Source organism: Lygodium microphyllum, chromosome 16 (genome assembly GCF_053477565.2).
Source record: "Lygodium microphyllum isolate KBCC chromosome 16, Lygodium_microphyllum_v1.1.10, whole genome shotgun sequence".
In the NCBI taxonomy this organism is placed as follows: domain Eukaryota; kingdom Viridiplantae; phylum Streptophyta; class Polypodiopsida; order Schizaeales; family Lygodiaceae; genus Lygodium; species Lygodium microphyllum.
In genome coordinates, this window is record NC_141150.1 from 42979711 (window position 1) to 43002229 (window position 22519).

A 22519-nucleotide genomic window follows, 5' to 3' on the forward strand; every position below is an offset into this window, starting at 1 on the left:
TACATTATGCAAAAAAAAAGTGCTACTGGAGGGAATTTATAGAGTGACATCACCAAGGCCAAGAATAGCAAGAGGCCATCACCTAAGCACACAGAACTAGATACACTGTGATAGGTATGGAACCACTCACGATTAGGGGGATATGAAAAGACGAACATGAATCCAAGAGCCAACACTGTGCATGTATAAACTGAATCTTGATCAACTGAGAGGCATCACATGAAGAGGTTGCTAAGATGTAATCACTATCAAACTCCTCAAGCTGCATGACATTTATCTCCCCAATCTTTACACTTGACTTTGCAGGTACAGTACTATGATCATTGGATTTCTCCTACACTTTTTATTTCCCCTTTTCTTTACGCTTGTCATCGTGCATCTTATGGCACTACGGTCATATGTATCCTACTTTCCCATATTAATGGCATGTGAGATTAGACTTATGTCCACGGGACTTGCTACATGACTTAGACCCTGACTTCTGAGAGTCCTTCCCATGATGATCATTATCTTTCTTACCACTTCCGCCACCTCTAACAAATAAAGCATGTGAACTATGGGGAGCATCATTGTTTTTTCTATTAATTTCTTTAGTCAAAAGAGCACTCTCTATATCTTTTGATTTCATCCCATCAAGCTTGTTGGTATAGATTGCAATGCGAAATACATCCCAAGACTCAGGTAAAGTGCTAAGCAAACACAAAGGATGTAGATTATCTTGAAAATCAATACATTGTTGAAGCAAATTCTTCATGATAGAATGAAACTGGCTAAAGTGAGCAAATAATGGGGTCCCCTTCTTCATGTGGTGATCCATCAACTATTTAAGCCAACACATCTACGAAGCAGGGCTTTGCTGTGCATAAAGTTCCTAAATCTTTTCCCATATATTCCATGCAATCTAATATTCATCTTCAATAACATTATTGTGGACCTCTTTAGAGAGTGATAAAATGATGGTAGACTTGCATAGTGCATCTAAATCAACCCAATAATCATCATCGATGTTCTTAGATTTAATACCCTTGTTTTGTAGTAGCTTAATATGCAATTTCTACACCAAAACCTGCCATATTTGAGACTTCCAATAGCCATAGTTGGTGCCATCCAACTTGCTAATGCTAAACGAAATCGTATCTTTGAGATGACCAACCATAATGGGTCAAAAAAAGGCAGACAATGCAAAAAATAGATTGCTGTAATTAGCAATAAACATGCCAAAACCACTGCCAAAATAAGCTAAAAATAAGAAAAACTCCCAAAACGACCAATTGTCCACCAAATAGTACCAAAAGTACATCAAAATGGCATGATTAAGCTCAATAAATACATCACAATCCACATAAAACAATTTTTTGTAACAAATCATAGCAGTGAGAAAAAGAGAACAAACAATGAGCTAACAAATGATCCAAAGTCAAGTATGCTTGCCAGGTCAGATCATGCATCAAGTGAGCATGTAACAAACACTATAGCAACCAAGAACCATGAGCCAAACACCCAAATGTGTCAAAGCAATCGATCTCAGTGTAGGAGGATACAACCCTTGGCATAAAGAATGAAAGGGATATAAGAGACGTGGGAGAGAAGAGCACACACAATGCTGGTGCTGTCAACAATGTTATGATATCCTTATTGCACTTTCATATATATATGAATAAAGAATATGGGTGGTCACTGTGTACACAGGCAAGCCCAAGGGCCTTTTACCCCAACAACCTCCCATTAAAAGGCCAATGGGCCACGGAGTGAAAAAAACAAAACAAAAGAAAAGAGACAAGGTGAGGAATCATGATATCTCACCCAATGCCCAATCAGAAAGCGAGCTGTGCAATAAGTGTCGCGAATCTCCCAATCCAAGACATCCAGGAGGCAAGTGATCCCGTAGCTCCATACAACAGAGCAATCTAGCACAACTCATGACTGCAAGGATGTACATCATCATCATCAGAGTAGTGCATAGCATCGGCGTGGCACATACAAGACAGCGGAGAGCATCCAAACTCTCCAGAGTCAATCACTGAAAGAGGGCCAGCATCCTGAACACAAGTCAGACGGGGTCTCAAGACAGTATGCGGCCTCAGCAAAGTGGAAGACTGACATACGGCTATAGAATCAGCCACCATAAGGCACACTAAATGCACATCAAGAGGCCTGAGAGGTGTCTGCATCTCATAAAAGATAGCATGACGACTGCGTAGAACCTACTTGGCATCTAAATCCCAAAACCTGCAAGCCGTAAAGTCACCATCTCCATAACCAAGGAGTATGCATCTGTGTGACATAGGCTAATGTGGCATACTGACAGATGCCTGGTAGCCAAACATTCTCAAGTGATCATAGAAGGGTCTCATGCCACTCCATGCCTCATGTAGAGTAATAACATCCAAAGAGAAACACGACGTCCGATTAATCAAGTAGACTACCGTTATAAGGGCTCAACCCAAAAGCCATAAGACAACCTAGCTGTGGTAAGCATAGAAGCAACCTTTACCTGTAAAGTCAGGCACATGCCATGAGCAATCTCATAATACCATGGGCATAAGAAATCAATGCCATATTGCTGACAAGAGATCCGTAAGTTGGGAGAGATAGCATGACTCTCATAATCCATCTGCAAGCATCTAGGCCTGCTACCAGCAAAATCCATAAACCTGTCAAGTATAGTAACAACATCCTCAATCCGTACCAAAGGGTAAGCCCAAACAAGGTGGGTAGCATGATCCATGAAGGTCACAAAATATGATGCTCCACCAAGTGACTGGGAAGGCATAGGTCCATATACTATGGACTAGATCTAGAGGAGCATGCCTCACACGATCGCCATAAGCCAAAGAGGTTCTGCACAGACCATGAGTACAATGAGGGCAAGTAGCATGGGGAAGAGCAGGCAATAAGCCCATATCACATAAAGCATCCATCTCAAGGTGTCATACATGACCTAGACAACAAAGCCATAACAATGCATGTGGTATCTGCATAACTGTAACCATAGAACCTCCCACATGAGAGACATGCACTACATAATCATTGCCATATCTAGCACCTCTGGCCAATACCAAACAACCACGACAGATTTTCTATGAAGTATCCCCAAGAGAGACATAATATCTTGCACCATGCAACTGACTGACAGAGATCAAGCTCTTACTGAGCATAGGTATATGCAAGACATCACGGAGCATAAGAGAAGACCCATTTGGCAAAGCCAAGTGTATATCCCCTATACCAAAATAACATGACAATCCTGCTCAAGGCCCAAAGAAATACATCCGTCAATCTCCTTGTAAGAAGAGAACCAAGCTCTATGCAGAGTAACATGACAAGATGCCATAATGTCTAAAAGCCAATCAAAGGTATAGGCCATATCACTGAGCAAGTAATCTGTAAGGTAACATGATGCCAGGAGTCTAGGCTCAGCTACATCATCATGGGTAACTACATGCACCATACCACTATCAACAGTGGTCTCACCTACTGTATCATTGACTTTGCTCTCATGTCTAGTGCGGCACAATCTTTTCTGCTCTCTAATCCACTTGAAACATTTACTCTTCACATGCCGTGTCTTTCCATAATGAAAGTAAACAGAACCTATAAAACCTGTAGAAGAGGACAACTGCTCTGTAATAGCATGAGTAGAGTTGTCCAATACATCCAATGAGCTCAAAGAATCAGGGAAACTCTCATAAGAGAGAACAAGCTCATCAAGAGGAATGTATGCATGACTAGAAGAGCTGGAAGTCGTCATAGCATACTGCAAAGGGGACTTATCCAAACTAGAAGGGGAGAACACAAAGGCATCAAACACGGATGCAAAAGCTCCCACACGGACAAGCCTAGCAGACAAAAGCATAACATATCCAACCACTATAGCTCGCAGCAACCATAAAAGAATAAGCATGCCTTGGAGCCATAAATGCATAAGAATCCCCAAAACATAAGAGTATACATAGCTTTGCAGTGTCTCATACCATGTACTGGCATACATGTCCAGCCAAGAACGGTAGGTGGAAAATAAACTTGCAAGAATCAAGCTCCAATAAAAGCCCAAATATCTGTGTAAAAGCATCCAGGTAAGAGGCTCTGTAAAATACATAGCAGCAGACCATATGCATACATGGGTGGCCATAAAGATCAACTACTCCCTGACATACACGGGCAATAGCAGCCCAAATAGCATAGATGCCATACAATAGAGAAGCAAGACAGCCATAACTGTAAATCCAAAGCACTGTCCAAGTCCATTGATCAGTAAATATCCCGCATATCAAATGCAAACGAGCAATCACAGCTCAATAGGCAACTGCCAAAATAAGGGAGCAGTTCACTACTCAATACTTGTAAGTGTATCCAAGTAATGGCCAAGACCCATAATCAAAGCATCAAATCCCATATATCATCCAAGGTCGTAACAGAAAAATCCAAGTCGCAACGGAAAAGCCAAGTCAATGTCCAACTGCTCAAGGGAATACTCAAATGAATGTCAAGACCAGCTCAAACAATTGCCATCCACAGCCAAAGCATAAAGCATTCACCGAGACATCATAACCCGTACTGGGTAGCCTAGGCATAAACCATGTCATAAATGAAATGCCAGCTGCAAAAGAAGTGATAGTAAAACCCAAATCAAGCTCTAATCTCAGCTCGAAATCATTTCGGAGCATAAACAAGACATGTGGCATAGTCCAAATACATCATGACATCATACCGAGTAGCCGGGAGCACCCCGTGACCAATAGGCATAACCCAACTGTAGCATAAATAGCTTCAGCCCTAAAGTTTCCAATAGCAAAATACCATCCAAAACTAAGTAAAATAATGCTTAAACCAAGCTCAAATCAAGTGCCAACTCATAAGCATACATTCCCAGACATGTAGGCACCAACCGGGCATAATCGGGCATCAAATGCCAAGACCTGTAAGCATAAAATTGAAGTAGCAGGTGGCTGCCCTGTTTTGGATAGATCTTTGACTGTTCAAAATAGTCAATGGCTGAGCTAAATCAGCTCCAAATGCATCTCACATAAGAGACATAACATCCACAAGTGATCCAGTATCAATAGACATCAGTAGAAGTATCACATAAGCCATATGCATACAAATACATGTTATCTCAAACCTAAAATCTATTGCAGAATATTCTGTCATCAAAATTTGGTAAATTTGACATCAGCATTGCATCCGGAGCATGCCAAAACCCCAACTTAGACTCTTACCTTTCTTGAATCGAGTTCCGAATGCCCAAGATATGACAAAAAGAGTGATTTTTGAGCCATTTTTGCAAACATGTGAAAATAAAACGTGAGCATGCTATTGTACTTGAGGGGCCAAATCAAGGTCGGTAGGGGATAAGCAAGAGCCCAATGAAGGCCATTAGGCCTACACAAGCCTAGGACAAGTCCAAGCAAGAGGTGAAGCGAACAAGCTTCAATGATGAAAGCTATGGCTACCTCTTCATGAAACCCTACTGTTCATGTCAAAGAATGGCTGAGAACTGAGTGAGAAGCAAGCTCTCATACCTCGTGTAGATGTCGAGGAAGAGCTCGTGAAGGAGTGGCTCTAATACCAATTGAAAGGGATGCAGGAGAAGCGGGAGAGAAGAGCACACACAATGTTGGTGTTGTCAACAATGTTATGACAGTCTTATTGCACTTTCATATATATATATATATATTAATAAAGAATATGGGCAGTCACTGTACATGGGCAGGCCCAAGGGCCTTTTACCCCAACAAAGAACTCAAAGAGTAAGCCAAGCTAGAACTAATAGGATTTGGCAAAGATTGATGTATGCTCAAAGAGAAGAAGAATCAAATCAGCCCAAAAGCATCCAATGTAGACAAGTATCTAGCAAGAGCATAAACATGTAAGAGATCCCAATCTCATATACTCAAGAAGCTCAACTACATAACCCGCCAACAAGCTCTGTAATATCCAAAGATAGCATGAATCTCCCACAGGTAGAAAGATCGATGTCAATCGAGCAACCAAGCTCAAAGATAGCATGTGAATACATAAGACATCCTGGAGCCAAGACCGTATATCAACGGAGCATCTAGAGTAAGGCATCGGTCAAGCAGCATCACCTATAACATCCAGTACATCATATAGCAGTCAATGTCAAATCATGGAGCCAAGACCATATATCAACGGAGCGTCAAGAGTAAGGCATCGGTCAAGCATCACCTATAACATCCAGCACATCATATAACAGTTAATCCAAATAAGCATCCAAGAGCTCCAAAGTATGCAAATGAAAGCCCCCAATTGAAGCTCCAAGTGGCAATCAAACACACAAAGTAAGAAGCATACATTTTTGACATATGATTCAAAGCATGTATCGAAGGGTCAAGCATAGACCATAGGCATAATAACTATCACAAAGCATGCATTTCTGACATATGCTTCAAAGCATGTATCGAAGGGTCAAGCATAGACCATAGGCATAATAACTATCACAAAGCATACCATTGTACACCAATGTCACTCAAATGTCAACCAAGACAGAGCTCGATCAAATCTCAAAAGGAATTCCAGAGCAATACAAGACATGTGCCAACCTCCGTATACATCTATGTAGTCATATGAATCACGCGGGAAGCACTTGGACCAATAGACAAAGCATGAAGTGACCAAATAAGCTTCAGCCCTAGTGTATTATAGTAGTAAATTCACTAGTAAACTGAGATAAATAGGGTCAAATCAGCTCCAAATAATTTTCAGAGCATATTCATAGCATTCCCTGACCTTTGGGCATCAATCGGGTGCGTTATGGCATCAACAACTAGTGCCAACTAAGCATAAATATCAAATGCAAATGTAGCACTGCCTATCGACTATTATAAAAATCCTGGAACTGATGTATATCAGTCCAAACCCAATGTCAATTATCAAAGCCTTCAATGCTAAGCTCTATGCATGTTTGTATGCTTTAGATGAACCCTTTTCAAGTGCCCAAGGCTTGGGAGAGCTACTCTAGACCAAGGTGAAGGTGAAATGTAACCTATGAGCAACCACATTGATGGTGCCTTCAATCCTGGAGGGGATGGGGAGCTACGAAAAGGCTTTGGCTAAGTGTGGGAGGTCCCCAAGGACCCAGGGAAGCTCCCTCTTGAAGGGTAAATGCAATGGGAAGGTGTATTCTTCACAAGAAGCAACAAGAAGCCCAATGCACACCCGAGAAGGATGAGACCAACCTAAAGCTCGAAGGTGCAGCTATAGCTGCCAAGAGTGAAGACCAAGTTGTAGGTATTCGAATGAATCTTGAATGTGTGCCAGACCTCGAGCTCATGAAGAAGAAGGCTCTGATACCTGTTCAAGGGAGGTGAGCCCCAAAGTGGAAGCATGAACGAGAGCAAGAGCTATGATGGAAGGAGCAGGAGAGCAGGAGAGAGAGAGAGAGAGAGAGAGAGAGAGAGAGAGAGAGAGAGAGAGAGAGAGAGAGAGAGTCCAAATGTGGGAACTCCAACAGTCACAGAGTGTGATTAGTCTTCCCTTTGTTCAAATGTCACTGAAAGAATAAAAAATGAAGTGGCAATGATGGGTGCCCACCAGTTGCAATGTACAGGGCCCTATCAGTGTAGTAATACACGGATGGCTAGGCAGATGTGCCTTTACCCCCAACATGAACTTTAAACCAAAATTAGAATAGAGGATCCTCTACATTGATCCAACCAGTCTATGTGGTGACTATAGAGACTCCCCAAAACACTATTGCAAGTACTCTAAGAGGAGAAAATTTGAAGGATTGCTTGTCCAACTCAGTTGCAAATATTAAGAAAGAGCTCATGGATGTGATTATAGAACAATTATAAATATTAAAAGTGAATACTATCAATCTATCAAGCACTACAAGAGTAAGAAAATATGTCATGTGATGAAACACTTAATATGGAAAATGCCATCAAGCAAGAAAGTTAGCCACTGAATGTACCCGAAAGCCAACCATCCCTGGAGCCTTTTGTTCTTATTTCTTGAGAAAGAACCACAGAGAGGATATCTGCTCTCTGACAAAAGGAAGAAGATGAAGAAGTAAGGTTTAACTTGTTGGAATCCATGATGACAACCCAAGATGTTGGACTAAAGCCTAGAGATTTTGGTCCTAATTTTGGTCCAAGGAGGTTCCCCACCCAAAGTTATCGAGGAAGATAGTCTAGTGGTGGATAGAGATCTAAATTGGAATGCTATAGATGCAAAGAGAAAGGTTACATCTCCCCAAATTGTCCAAACCCTAAGCCAGAGATAGAAGTAGAAGCTAAGATACAAAGTCTATTATTCTCTTACAGAGCCCCTATAGAAGAAAAGACAGGGCTTGACGAGGAAGACAATGAAAGTGAAAAAGAAGTTAATTAAAGCAATGAAGAGCAAGAATCCTTGGGACTTGAAGAGGATGTCCACAAGGACATGTCCAAGGATTTAGAGAACTAAGAGCCCCTATCATTGGATGGAATGAAGATGGTCCCTTTCATCAATGGTTTGTGACGTATGCAGAGGATGTATACAAAGTGGAAAAAACAAACAATAATCTCCTTTACCCATGGATTTTGTTGTCCTACATCAGCAGTTTCTAGAAGGGATGATGATGATGATGAACCATACCAACAAGCACCAACCCCTCAGTAGAGCAAAGAACCTTAGAAGGTCCAAGTTACTTTATATTCCTGGATGCATCCTCAAAAGATGAGTCCTCAAGTCAAGAAAAGAGTATCCCACAACCTAAATCACAGACAACTCTTATACCATTTTAGCATCTAAAAGGATTCGAAGAGTTGCAACTAAAAGCAAAGAAATATGATTCTAGTAGAGCATTAGAGGAATAAGCTACCCCCCTGAAGAAGTAAGACTTGTATCCAAAGGAAATCCATGGAACCTTCTCATCATAGAGGTAGAAGGTGAAAAGAAGATGGCTTTTATTAATGCAGATAGCATAGAAAGACATATTAAAGTGGATAGTAATATTCCAAAATAGGAGTTGTTGATCTATATGGAGTTGTTCATCTATAACCTACTAAAGGGGACTTAGATGTGTTTTCTTAGTCCTATAAGGACCTGAAAGGGATTGATCCCATTGTGTGTTAGCATCACATTGTCTTGGAGTTTGATGCTAAGTCTATATAGCAATGTGAGAGACATACAAATCCTAATTATTCTATCCGAGCTAAGAAAGAGTTGCTCAAACTCTTGGAAGTTGAATTCGTCTACTACCCACTTGCTAGCAGTGAATGGATTTCATCCATTGTTGTTGTACTAAAGAAGAATGGAAAGCTCTGGATATGTGTGGATTTTCATAAGCTAAATTCCAAAATAGAGAAATATCATTTTCTTATTCCCTTCACCAATCAACTAGACACAATGGCAAGTCATGATCTCTATTCCTTGTAAGATGGTTTTAGTGGATACAATTAGGTGTAGATTACAGAAGAAAATTAGCCCAAGGCAAGCTTCACAATAGAATGGGGTACCTATGTCTATCCGATGATGCCATTTAGACTTTGTAATGCTCCTACCACCTTCTAACCAGTAATGATAGCTACCTTCCAAAATCACCTACATGATTTTATTGAGATATATCTAGATGATTTTTGTATCTTCAATTTACTTTTTCAGCATTGGGGACACTTGGAGAAATGCTTTGAGCAATGTTGAGAGTGTGGAATCTCCCTCAACCCTCAAAAATGCATCTTTGGAGTCTCCTTGGGCATTCAGTTGAGCCACATTGCCTCTACACAAGGGATAGCAATAGATCATGCAAAGATTGAAAAGATTGAGCCCTAACTACACCGAGCAATATAAAGTATTTGAGAGAATTCATTGGCCATGTGGGCTACTATAGGTGATTCATTGCACATTTTGTAACTAAGGCAACCCCTTGCATAGCCTTCTCAAGAAAGATGTAGATTTCATTTGGATAGATGATTGCAAAGAAGCTTTCAATACCTTGAAGCAGTGCCTTATCAAAGTGGCTATTTCGCAAGCTCCTGAGACTAGACAAAGAAATTCCATGTGCACATTTGAAGGGATAGGTGTTATTCTTTGCCAAAAGCGTGCCTCAAAGCTAAAAAATCCCATTTATTATGCAAATTGAAAACTCACTTACCGAGAGAGGAACTATACAGTGATCGAGCTAGAGTGCTTGGCAATGGTATTTACCCTAGATAAGTTTCAACATTTTCTTCTATCAATGCATTTCAAGATTTATGTGGATCATGAGGCTCAATCTTTCTTGATGAACAAGGCCGATGTGAAAGGCAAAATGATGAGATGGCTCATTCTGTTCCAGCTGATTTTGAAGTGGTCACTAAACCTAGTCATTTCCGTATCCTCACTAATCATCTATCACAAATTTCTCAAAGTGACGAGGAAGTGCAAGGGGATCTAAACCATCTTAATGCAACTTTGTTTCTAGTGAAGACTGTGACCCCATGATATGTAGATATTGCTAACTTATTGGCCACATAACAGCACCCTCCTAGTATCTCTAGGAGAGAGAAGAAGCATCTTCTGTTGGAATCATCCCCCTATACCCTGCTAGGCAGTGCTTTGTACAAGAAAGGCAAAGTTGAAGTAATGCAGAGATGCATAGTAGGAGCTGAGATTGGAATCATCATAAAGGCATACCATGATGAGACATGTGGTGGACACTTCAAGGGAGAAGCAATAGCTAGGAAAGCTCCCCTTCCAGGATACTAGTAGCCAATCCACCACAAAGATGCCTATCATTTTACTGTAAGTATTGTAATGCCTGCCAGCAAATAGGAAAGCCTACCAAAATCAGTGCAACGCCACTACAACTGATCCTTCCCTCAAAGCCATTTGAGAAATGGGGCATCGATTTTGTGGGGTCAATTGACCCTCCAACCAGAAGAAAGCAAAACAAATACATATTGGTTTCTATTAACTATGTGACAAAGTAGTGTGAAGCAAAAGCTCTCAAGTGAGATGATGGCAATATCATGGCTTTGTTCATGTATGAGAACATTATCACCTGTTTTGGTAGTCCCTTGGAGCTAATTAGTGATCATGGCACTCATTTTCTAAATAACATCATGGAAGAGCTGACTAAGCTTTACAAGATCTGCCATCACAGGTCTATGCCCTACTACCCTAGAGCCAACGGCTAAGTCAAACTTACCGATTACATTCTTGGTTTGATCCTAACAGGGATAACTCCCACGTATTGCCATGATTCGGATGATCAACTTATAAAAGCCCTTTGAGCGTATAGAACCTCTCATAAGGCCACAACAAGATAGATACCTTTCAAGTTGGTATATGCTATAGAAGCCATTTTTCCTATTGAGCTGGAACTATCCTCTTTGCAAGTGACCATCATAGAATGATTAAGATATGCTGAATTCCTACAATGGTATCTTCTGTGCTTGGAATGTCTAGATAAGACTCAAAGGATATCCTTACAGTCCATGGAAGCCATACATGCTCGGCACAAAGTTAACTATAAAAGATTCATCAAGCAAAAGGAATTCAAGGAAGGTGATCTCGTCCTGGCCTATGATTTGCACTTTGGCAAGTTTATTGGCAATCTTCAATAGCATTGGATGGGCCCCTACAAGATCTTGTGGTCAACCCTAGCAACTTTGTGTAAATACAAGGTGTAGCACCTTTGATGATCCCTTCATAATCAATGGTTATTGCTTGAAGAAGTATTTCCCTCCCTAGGGTGACAATCACAAATGACAACTCCTATTCCCCTTTTGTGTTGCTCTTTAATTCTTCTCATGTTACTTCTAATAGCCATCATCATTTGGATTTTATTGACAAGGCGGATGATTTCTTTTGTACTCTCTATTCAAGCTTCTACCCCTATTTTGTTCTCTTTCCTTCCAATCCAAGAGATGTGATTTGGTTAATTCTAAACACTAGTATTCTTGGTTTTGAAGAAAATATAAAATTTTAAAAGGTGGAAACATCCTCCAGAGTAGGAGAAAATTTTCAATTTAAAAAACTCTTATGGAAGAAAAGGAAGAAATTTCCTATCATAACAGGTCTCGCTTCAAGAAAAGATGGCAAATATCATTGGATAGGAAACTAGATATGAAAAAGGTGGTGACACCATGAAATCCATATAAATTACACATTTTGATGATCTTTCCAAGGTACAATTTTGAAGCCACATTCCTTGATACGCTATGTCCTTGTGCTTTCAGAGACCATCATATTACTCCAGCAGACAAAAGATCTTCATCCAATCCAAGTTTCTAATTTATCAACTACCTCCCTGGGTACACCTCTTTCTCAACAGATACTTGACATTATTGACAATTCAATGCTAGTCTTCATCGGCAACCATTAAGAGTATGTGAGCTTTCATCCTAACAAGATGGGGATGTGAGTATGGGTTGCCCTTTGTATTTATCAATACAGCATGAGAGAGACAGAGGGTGGGGTGAGTGACCAATCTTTTCCCTTTAATCAATGAGAGGTGGATTATGTGAGTGGAGTATTGTACACATGGGTTAGGCCTCTCAATACTACTCAAAGCATGATTTGTCCTATACATGGAACTATAAGGCTCTCTAGCCTCCCTTATTGCAATATATGCCAGCACGGGACAGGGTACACAACTACAACATCAATTACACACAAGTCGTATAACCTTTGCATAAGTGATAGTAAGGATTACAATATTGGATGTCAAGAATTGGGGTTGCTCTCTTGTATCTCTCACATGTGATAGAGGAGGGAAAAGTGTGACAAAAACCTTTTGTTTTCACTAACAAAGAGGTGAGGTTTAAGAAATGTTACGACAACTGGTAGTTAGATACATTCTTATTTTCTTCTATACACGCAGGATGGGCCTCTACAACCACAATAGAATACGTCACTTTGTTCTGCACACTACACTTCAAGCTCCTTGGTCTTCCTTCTCACACCTATAAAAGACTGAGTGGGATACACTAATGCACCATCAATTGTGCACGCTAGCATACTCCCTCTTCACCCTTTCTCTTGTTAATTTCTAAACTAGGTGTGAGATATGGGTTTCTATCAACCTTTTCAAGTGATGTAAGTACATGGGGCGAGCAAATGCTCTATCATCCTCAATCTAAGGAATGGTGAAACCTGAGAGCTACGCGCTTTGTCAATGACTAACTAGTGGTTTTCATTCGAAAGGTACCTCTCTAGGGTATTATTGCCTTGTCCTTGCCATGCTGATGCATGATATGATGAGTTCTGATGCCTCCTATAGTTGATGTCAACCCCTTGAGCGATGACAAACACCTTTGACATCTAGCATGCTATCGACTTTCAGCCATGACTTAGGCCAACTATTTTAACCCTACTCTTGCATGTTTGTCTATACATCATGTCTTAAGTGTGGGAACACAAGGGGTTGGGTTGTGTATCAATATATAGGCACATGTTGATTGTCCTAATGCGGTCCGTTAAGGTTTTAAGTGTGGGGATACATCCCTATATGTCAGTTCTATGTAAACTCATGATAACTCTCCTGCCAATCTTTGATTTATGTTATTTCTTTCAGATGCTCTATTAGGGTTCCTTTTCCACCCACCTATCCTATTAGACCCCATCTTCCCCTCCTTTATTTTGTCGATTTCTTATTTTTCAGACATCTCATGTGAACACATCCTTACTTCACCAAACCTAGATTGTGACCTCATGACCCTGTTCTTCCCTTTGAATTGGACACTTTTTTCTTTTATATCTCGCTGTTTCGAGTCATGGTTCATTCATTATAAATTTTTGAAAGATTTTTCGTAAATCAAATGTGTTTCCATGTGATTGATCGTACTTTTTTTTAAAATAAAAGGAACACATCATTTCCTTCTTCTTTTTTACACAAATGAAAAACAAATCAAATCAAACTCAAAAACAAAAACAAATAAAAACATAATTGTTTTAAATTAAAAATGCTCCCTAGGTGTAACCACCCCACCCTCTTGTCTCTCCTCTTTCTTCTTCTTCTTCTTCTTCTGCTCTCTCCTCCCCCCTCTCTTTCCCCATACCCCCTCTTTTCCTCTTTTCTCTCCTACTTCCCTCCTTGCACCTCCCACCCCCTTGTCCTCTCTCCCCTCCCTTCTCCCCCTCCTTCCTCCTCCTCCTCTTCTCCCCTTCTTAGTGGCGGTCTTGCTTGCTTGCCCGCTTCTCTCTCACATCCCCTGCCTGCGGAGGTGCTCCCGTCCACCACGTGTGGAGACATTTGCCTCTCTCTCACCGCCCACCTACCTATGGCAATGTTAGCGCCTGCTCGCACCCTAAACCCCCACTAGAGATGCCTTTGCCGCCCTCCTCCAACCACCCCCTCCCTCCTTCCCTCTTTTCCTGGCCAAACCTCCTCCTCCCCCTCCCAAACCACTTCCCCATTAGCACCTCTCCCCCCTGCATAACCCCCTTTCCAACCCCTCCCTATAACCTCTTGATGTATGCACTGGTTCGAACATGTATGGATTTCTTTATTACCATTCATGTGCGAGGACACGTGTGTTGTCTTGTCCATGTAGCGGAGCTACATGTTGGTTGATCCTAGTAGTAGCCCATTTTTCTCGCTAATTAATTAAAAAACACGTTTTTCAAACTTGAAATGACATTGAAATAATTTAAAATACAAAACAACTGTAAAAAATCAAAAATAGTCATTAATAATTCCCAAAAAATGAAAATCAACAAAATTTTTCCCAAATTTGGACATTTCAAAATTACATAAATAATTGGAAAATCCATGAAAATCACATAAAACTTCAAAAAATCCCTTAAGATCATTAAAATTTAGATCAAAATTCCAAAAAATATCCCAAAAACCTTTTTTAAAATAATTTTAAAATACATAAAAATTAAAATCCATCAAAGTTCTCATATATAACAAAAAGCTCCAAATTTGCATTAAAAATATCTTTTAAAAAAGTACACTTTTATACATGTGCCTCCGCATCATTCTTTTTGTTTTGGCCATTGTAATTAGTTAACGTTTTTTAATTTATTATGTTATAAGAGGTTGACTAGTTCCTAATCACCTATCTATTTATTATTTTTGTTGATTAATGGCCATTATAGGAGTCAATGAGTTGTGTCTCTATCATCGTTTTGTTGTTGGACCTTACGTGTGTATCCAACACATGGCCAGATTCTTTTCTTTTCCCTTCTCCATGTACACCCTCAAACACAAATTAAATTGTAAATAAACTTAACTTGATGTTGAACCACAAAATGAACACATTGTACCCTATAAATTTTAATTAAAATCAATCCAACTATTAACTTATAAAGGAACCCCTAAAATTGCACGAGTACATTCCCTCTAACCCTATGTAATTTTTAAAATTAAAAATAAAAATTCATTATTATATGTGCACATGCATATGCACTACAAACACATTAAATTATAATAAAATAAACCACTATCATCATGCATGCATGCACTTTGCACCAAAGGTCATCTAATTGTAAAAATAAATGTCATTTTTAGAGACCCCTGTTGAGTCAAAGTCTAAGTGAGATTAAGTTACGAAATCCAATTCACCATATACTAATGAGCTAAATTAGAATTAACTACTACCTAATTTTTCAATTCATAAAAGAAATACAAATAGTAGCTACCCACTCACTACACCACACCATATGCTAATGAAATGCACTCATGGGAATGGGATTATTAGTCAAAGTTGGTCTTATTAGTCCCTATCTTTTCTATTTGTTAATCAATGGTTATGTTGTGAGTCTATATTCGGTCTCTATAAGTGGTAGGGTTTGATCTTTTATTTTCTTTTGTGTGTTTAACTATGGGGTTTCAAGGTGCCTGTGTGTTTGCATATCACAAAGCTATCGATCGCACATGTGTGTAGGTCATATCGATTTTTTAATGTAGGCTATGGATTTTTTGGGGGTTGGTTTGGTTTAGTCTTGCTGGTTTAGTTTTGTCGGTCTAGGTTTTTCCTTGATTTTCTCTCAATACTAGTTTCTGTGTTGTTTTTACAAGAATTGCCTTTCGTATCTTCCAAGTTTGTGTATGTGTGGTATATCTTATGTATTCTGAATGGCACCCCCATCAATAGTGGTTCAACATATTCCACTATTGGTTCACAACTATTCCTTGTTGCTAGAAGCTGATTGTATTCATCAATCCAGTCTCCATCGTTTTTTGAAAGGGAGCGACGGATCGAAGGTTGGACTCGAGAGCTATGGCGGGAGAGCAAGAGCAAGAAAGGGAGAGACTAGAAATGGGGACTCCAACAGTCACAATGTGTGACCGGGCCTTCCTTTATTCAAACTGTCACTAAAAGAATAAAGAATAAAGTGACGGTGACGGGCGCCCGCCACCTGCAGTGTGCAGTGGCGATGACTGTCAGTGTAGTAATACACGGGCGGCTAGGCAGAGGTACCTTTACCCCCAACAACCTCCCACTTAAAGGCGAATCTGACCCAGTGAGGAGTGAAAATAAAAAGAAAAAGATAGTACAACATATACACATGTACAATAGGATGAGGAAAGACGTCATCTCATCCCACGTCCATCAACCTCCTGAGGAAGGCAAAGTGCTCTATAGAGAGGCTTTTTGTGAGCAGATCTGCAGGATTCTGGTCAGTCGAGATCTTGACAAGATCAACAGACTTGTCCTCAACGACACCACGTATGAAGTGATACCTCACCTCAATGTGTTTCGTCTTCGCATGGAAGACCGAATTATTGGCTTACTAAATAGCACTCATAGAATCCGAATGCAATGTAGGGATAGCATCAATACCAAGGTCAGCAACTAAACAACCCAACCAAATGGCCTCCTTGCAAGCCTCAGTAGGCTGCAACATACTCGGCCTCTGTAGTAGAAAGGGCCGTGCATTTCTGCACCCTGGACATCCAAGAAATAGCACCTCCAGCATAGGTGAATACATAGATGGAAGTGGACTTCCTACTATCTGCATGTCCTGCATAATCAGAGTCAGTGTACCCCACGACTCATGTATCCTGGCTGCCATAGCATATGCACATATCTACAGTTCCCTTCAGGTACCTCATGATACCCTTCACGGCATCCCAATGCTTCTTGCCAGGTGTAGCCATATAGCGTGCCACAACACCAACAGCAAAGGCAATATCTGGACGAGTGGCTATCACGGCATACATAAGATTGCCCACTAGGATACACAGGAAATCTTGGCCATCTCGGCCTTCTGCTCTTCTGTCTGCAGAAAATCAGCCTGTGATACCTTCATATAAGAAGGCAATGGACAGCCAATAGGCTTTACGTCCTACATGCGGGAGTGCTCAAGGACTTTATGAATGTACTCCCTCTGTGACAAGTAGAGGAGTCCCTAATGCCTGACGCGTCTAATGCGCATACCAAGTATGTGAGCGGCCTGTCGCAAAACTTTCATCTCAAAGCTCTTCTTGAGCTGAGCCTTAAGAGCATCTAGCTCATCATGAGCTTTCCCTGCTATCAGCATATCATCCACATAGAGTACCAAAATCAATAAAGAACCATCATGGGCTTTCTTCTGTAAAGACACAGATCCATAGCACTCCGACTGTAGCCCTGTGTGACTACATAAAGGCATCAAACTTATGATACCACTCCCTAGGTGCCTATTTCAAGCCATAAAGACTTTTCTTCTATTTGCACACTAGGTGCTGCTTGCCAAGTTCTGCAAAGCCCTTAGGCTGCTCCATATAAATCTCATCATGCAAGTCCCCATATAAGAAATCTCTCTTGACATCCATCTAGTATAAATCCAAGTCAAGATGAGCAACCAAAGCCAAGACTAAGTGCAGGGTGGTCATCTTAACCACAGGAGAAAAGGCCTCCTCAAAGTCCACACCATGCTCCTGCTTAAAACCCTTTGCTACCAATCTAGCCTTGTATGCCGGCTTGGGGTGTCGAGGGGTACTTTTTAGCTTGTACACCCACTTGCATGGCAAAACCTTCTTGCCCCCGTAGGCAAGGAAACCAAATCTCAAGTGTCATTCTTATGCAAGGAGTCTATCTCAGACTGCATAGCCCTCTCCTAGGAGTGACTGTCACCCCTGCGCATTGCCTCATCATAAGTGAAAGGCTCTCCTGCATCTGTAACCAAGACATAATGCATCGAGGGCTGAAATCTATCTGGTGGATGTCTGTCTCTAGTAGACCGTCTCACGGCAGGCTCTACTGCCTGTCCAACGCCCTGACCATGAGCATCTACTACAGCTGTAGGCTATCCAACTAGCTGTGCGGGAGCTCTCGGCTCCTCCTGAAATATGACCATGTGGATCTCAACAACTCTCTTAGACTGCCTATGCATCTTGTCTTCATGGAAGACTACATCATGACTGCGAATGACTTTCCATGCCTGCAGATCCCAGAGACGGTAACCCATCTCGCCTGCATCCCCATAACCAAGGAAAATGCATTTGACACTCTTGGGATCCAGCTTACTTCTCTTGTCCCTGGGCACATGGCAAAATGCCTCACATCCAAAGACATGGAGATGCGCATAAGAGGGGGGTTTTCTAGTCCATACCTCCTCTGCAACCTGGAAATCTAAACCACTAGAAGGTGATGTGTTTATGATATGCACAGATGTACTAACTGACTCAGCCCAAAAGCTCTGTGGTAGGCCTACATGACTAAGCATACTGCGTACACGCTCCTGGATGGTTCTATTCATCCGCTCAGCCAAACCATTGTGGAGGGGGGGGGGGGGTGTAGGGGGCAGTCAACTGACGCTTAATACCCCTCTCATCACATAACTTCTCAAAAGCACGTGAGACATACTCACCCCCATTATCTGTCCTTAGGCATTTTTGCCTATACGCAGACTGGTTCTCAACCAATGCAAGCCATTTCTGAAACATAGCCAAGACATCGAATTTCAGCAAAATGGGATAATCCCAAACTTTCCATGAAAAATCATCTATGAACGTAACAAAATACTTTCCACCACCCATAGACTGACAAGGCATGGGCCTACAGACATCCGAATGTACCAATGCCAAGGGCTCACTCATACGTGGCCTACCAGACTTCTTATGCGTAGACCTAGTCTGCCTACCATAAAGACAATGCTCACATGAATCAAAACATGCATAATCAAGGGGTGGTAAGTATTGCAAACGAGAAAGCATTTTCATTCCCTTCAAAGACATATGGCCCAAACGGGCATGCGAAAGAGATACATGTGGGATAGAACCCACAGACAAAACATGATCAAGGGAAGAAGCTGATATAATCAAGGGGTAGAGACTGCCAGCCTTGGCACCTCTCACAATCACAAGTCTGCCACCACGAGTGATCTTTCATGCAGAGTCTCCAAAAGATACATGATAACCTGCGTCATCAAGCTGTCCAGCTAACATGAGATTGCGTGTCAAAGCAAGTACATGACGTACATCCTATATAACAAAACTGCTGCCAGAAGAAAACTACAGCCTAACATCCCCAATGGCCACAATATCAAGAGAGTTGTCATCACCCAAGCACACAATACCCGAAATAGTACGGTATGAATGAAACCACTCTCGGCAAGGTGTCACATGAAAGGATGCACGTGAGTCCAAGAGCAAACACTGTGCATACATAAAGTGTATCTCTGTCATCTGCAAAGCACTAGAAGAAGGTGCAAAAATATAATAATCATTATCAACATCCTCAAGTTGCATAACATTGATCTCTTCAATTTTAACACTGGACTTTGCAGGCACTATACTGCGATCAGAAGACTTATCCTGCACTTTGCCTTTCCCCTTATCTTTGCACCTTTCATTGCGCAATTCATGGCATTGTGGCCTAATATAGCCCTCTTTCCCACAATGGTGACAAGTAATATCTGCATTCCTGCCATGGGATTTGCTACGTGACTTCCCACGAGACTTGGACTAAGATTTTTGAGAATCCCGTCCATGGCCACTGCCACTGCCATGCTTTCCATATCCATCATTCCTGCCTCTAACTATCATAGCATGCGACACATGAGAGGCATCCAAATTCTTATGGTTAACCTCTTCTTGCAGAAGAGCACTCTCAACATCAAATAATTTCAAGGTAGTAGTAGAGGCACATAATGCAGTGCGGAATACATCCCATGACTCATTAAGAGTACCAAGCAAGAAAAGAGGAGTGACATCCTCTGCAAAAGTGATGTCTTACGAAGTCAAGTTCTTGAGTATAGCATGGAACTGGCTCAAGTGAGCAGACATAGTCACATTCTCCTTCATGCGCAGATCCATAAGCTACTTCAGCCATACATCTAACTCGCTGGACTTTTCTTGTCATAGAGATTTTTTATCTTTTCCCACAACTGCCATGCACTCTGTTCTTCCTCAAAGACATTATAGTGAACCTGTTCTGTGAGAGACAATACAATAGTGGACTTGCATAACTCATCAAGCTCAAGCCATTTCTCATCTGGCATAGTTGCAGGCGGATGCCCGCTTAACCTCAAAGGTTTTATCTGCGATTTCTGCACCAACATCTGCCAAATTTGGCTCTTCCAATGAGAGTAATTCGTACCATCAAGCTTAGTAATGTTGAAAAGAGCATGATCAATGGACGAACTCGCCATAATGCAGGCTGGAAGACTGTAGATAGTTCAAAACTGCTTGCTGTTTACTGCAAAAAATGACAAAAAAAAGCACCAAAATTGAGAGAAAATGGAAAGAAAAGTGGAACCAAAGCTGTTGCCCACCAAGCACTAGTGAAAGTACATCATTTCAGAGTGTTTCAACATGAAAAATCCATGTCAGTCCATACATATATGCTTGATGTAGTAAATTTTAGATTTCAGTAAAAGAGAGCTAACAGTGCCAAAATTGGATAACAAGGCAATCAGATATTGCCAAAACCAAAGCTGGCATCATGTGGGCATAGCATAAGCATATGACAATCGATAAGCATGAATCCAATACCCAAGTATGTCATACAAATATCTGCCAGTGAGTAGGCACACCCCCCAGTCAACAGGGCAAAGTGTTCCTGCCACTACCAAAACTTGACACAAGTAGGTGTCATTTCACAAAGATACGGATCCAAAACTGAGACTTAGCTCATAAGCATACAGTGAACCAAGACATATGATGTATCATCCCAAAAGGTAAGAAGTCCCATAGTCTCAAGTGTCTATAACTGCTCAATGGCATGTAACGGCTCAATGCATAAAAGTACCACCTACTCAATGTCTAATAAGCATTCAAGAATGCTCCCACTGGCACAAAAGCCGTATGTATGAGCTCAAGAGCTCAAGCCAAGGCAAGACACAGTGCCAATGACATAAGTCCAAGACAATACATCAATAGTACATCCCGAACATGTAGGCGGTAGAGCATCCGTATATGTAGCATCCGTAAGCATGTAAGACATCAAATACATCCCAATCCAAACTCTGACAAGCCAAGTAATGTCCAAGACTACTCCAGATAATCCAAAATGCATCCAAGGTGGAGCTTCAATGAGCACTCAAGCTCAACGTATGCATAGGGTACTCAACCGTGACATGAGCATCAAGCCGTAGGCAACGGGTATGCATAAACCCAAGAAGCATCACTGTCAAAGCATATACCAATGTCAATAAGTGTGGGATGAAATAAGCTCAAACTTCCAAAAGCATCCGGATTCAATGACAAGCTCAAAGTCGTCCCTCGATGATCAATACATCATAGAATAACCCAAGACATACATCCGAAACCAATAGGCATATGTCAAAGCATGAAAGATAGCTTCGGCCCAAGAGTATTCAACATGCATTTACTATTATAAACTCTATATTTCTAGCCCCAAAATCAAGCCAAAATCATAGCATTACATGTAGCTTCAATCCCCCAATCAATCGGGATGCAATAGGCATCAAACCGGTTATGTAGTCATGCCCAAACAAGCATAGACATACAAATACATGCTATCTCAGACCTGAAATCTGTTGCAAAAGATTCTGTCATCAGAATTTCGTAATTCTGATATTACCATCGCATTCGGAGCGTGCCAAAACCCCAACTTAGACTCTTACCTTGCCTGAATCGGGTTCCGAATGCCTGAGATATGACAAAAAGAGTGACTTTTGGGCCAGATTTTGAAACACGTGCAAAAAAACGTGAGCTGGCTAGGGGGTCTACTGTCCCACGTGTCAATAATGGGGCCCAAAGGGGGCACAAATGAGGACCAAAGAAGGCCTACACCAAGCCTCAGCAAGCCTTGATAGGTTGTAAGCAAGATCTAGGTGAAGGAAGCTCCAAGAGATGTGAGCTATGACTACCCACAACTTGTTTACAACCTGTGAGACCTGAGAACTGAAGTAAACCCTAAAGAAAATGATCAAATACCTCTGATGTAATGCCCTGAAGGTGCTCAACAATGCCGGGAAGGTGTTCAGAAAACTGGGGAGTGACGGGAGCTCGAAGGAGTCGGATATGGTTGCTGGGAAGGAGACACAATGCAAGTAGGGAGTCGATGGGATGCTGAGAATGCCACGAACCAAGCTCAAGAGTCAGAAAGCAAAGCTCTGATACCAGTTGAAAGGGAGTGACAGATCGAAGGTTGGACTCGAGAGCTATGGTGGGAGAGCAAGAGCAAGAAAG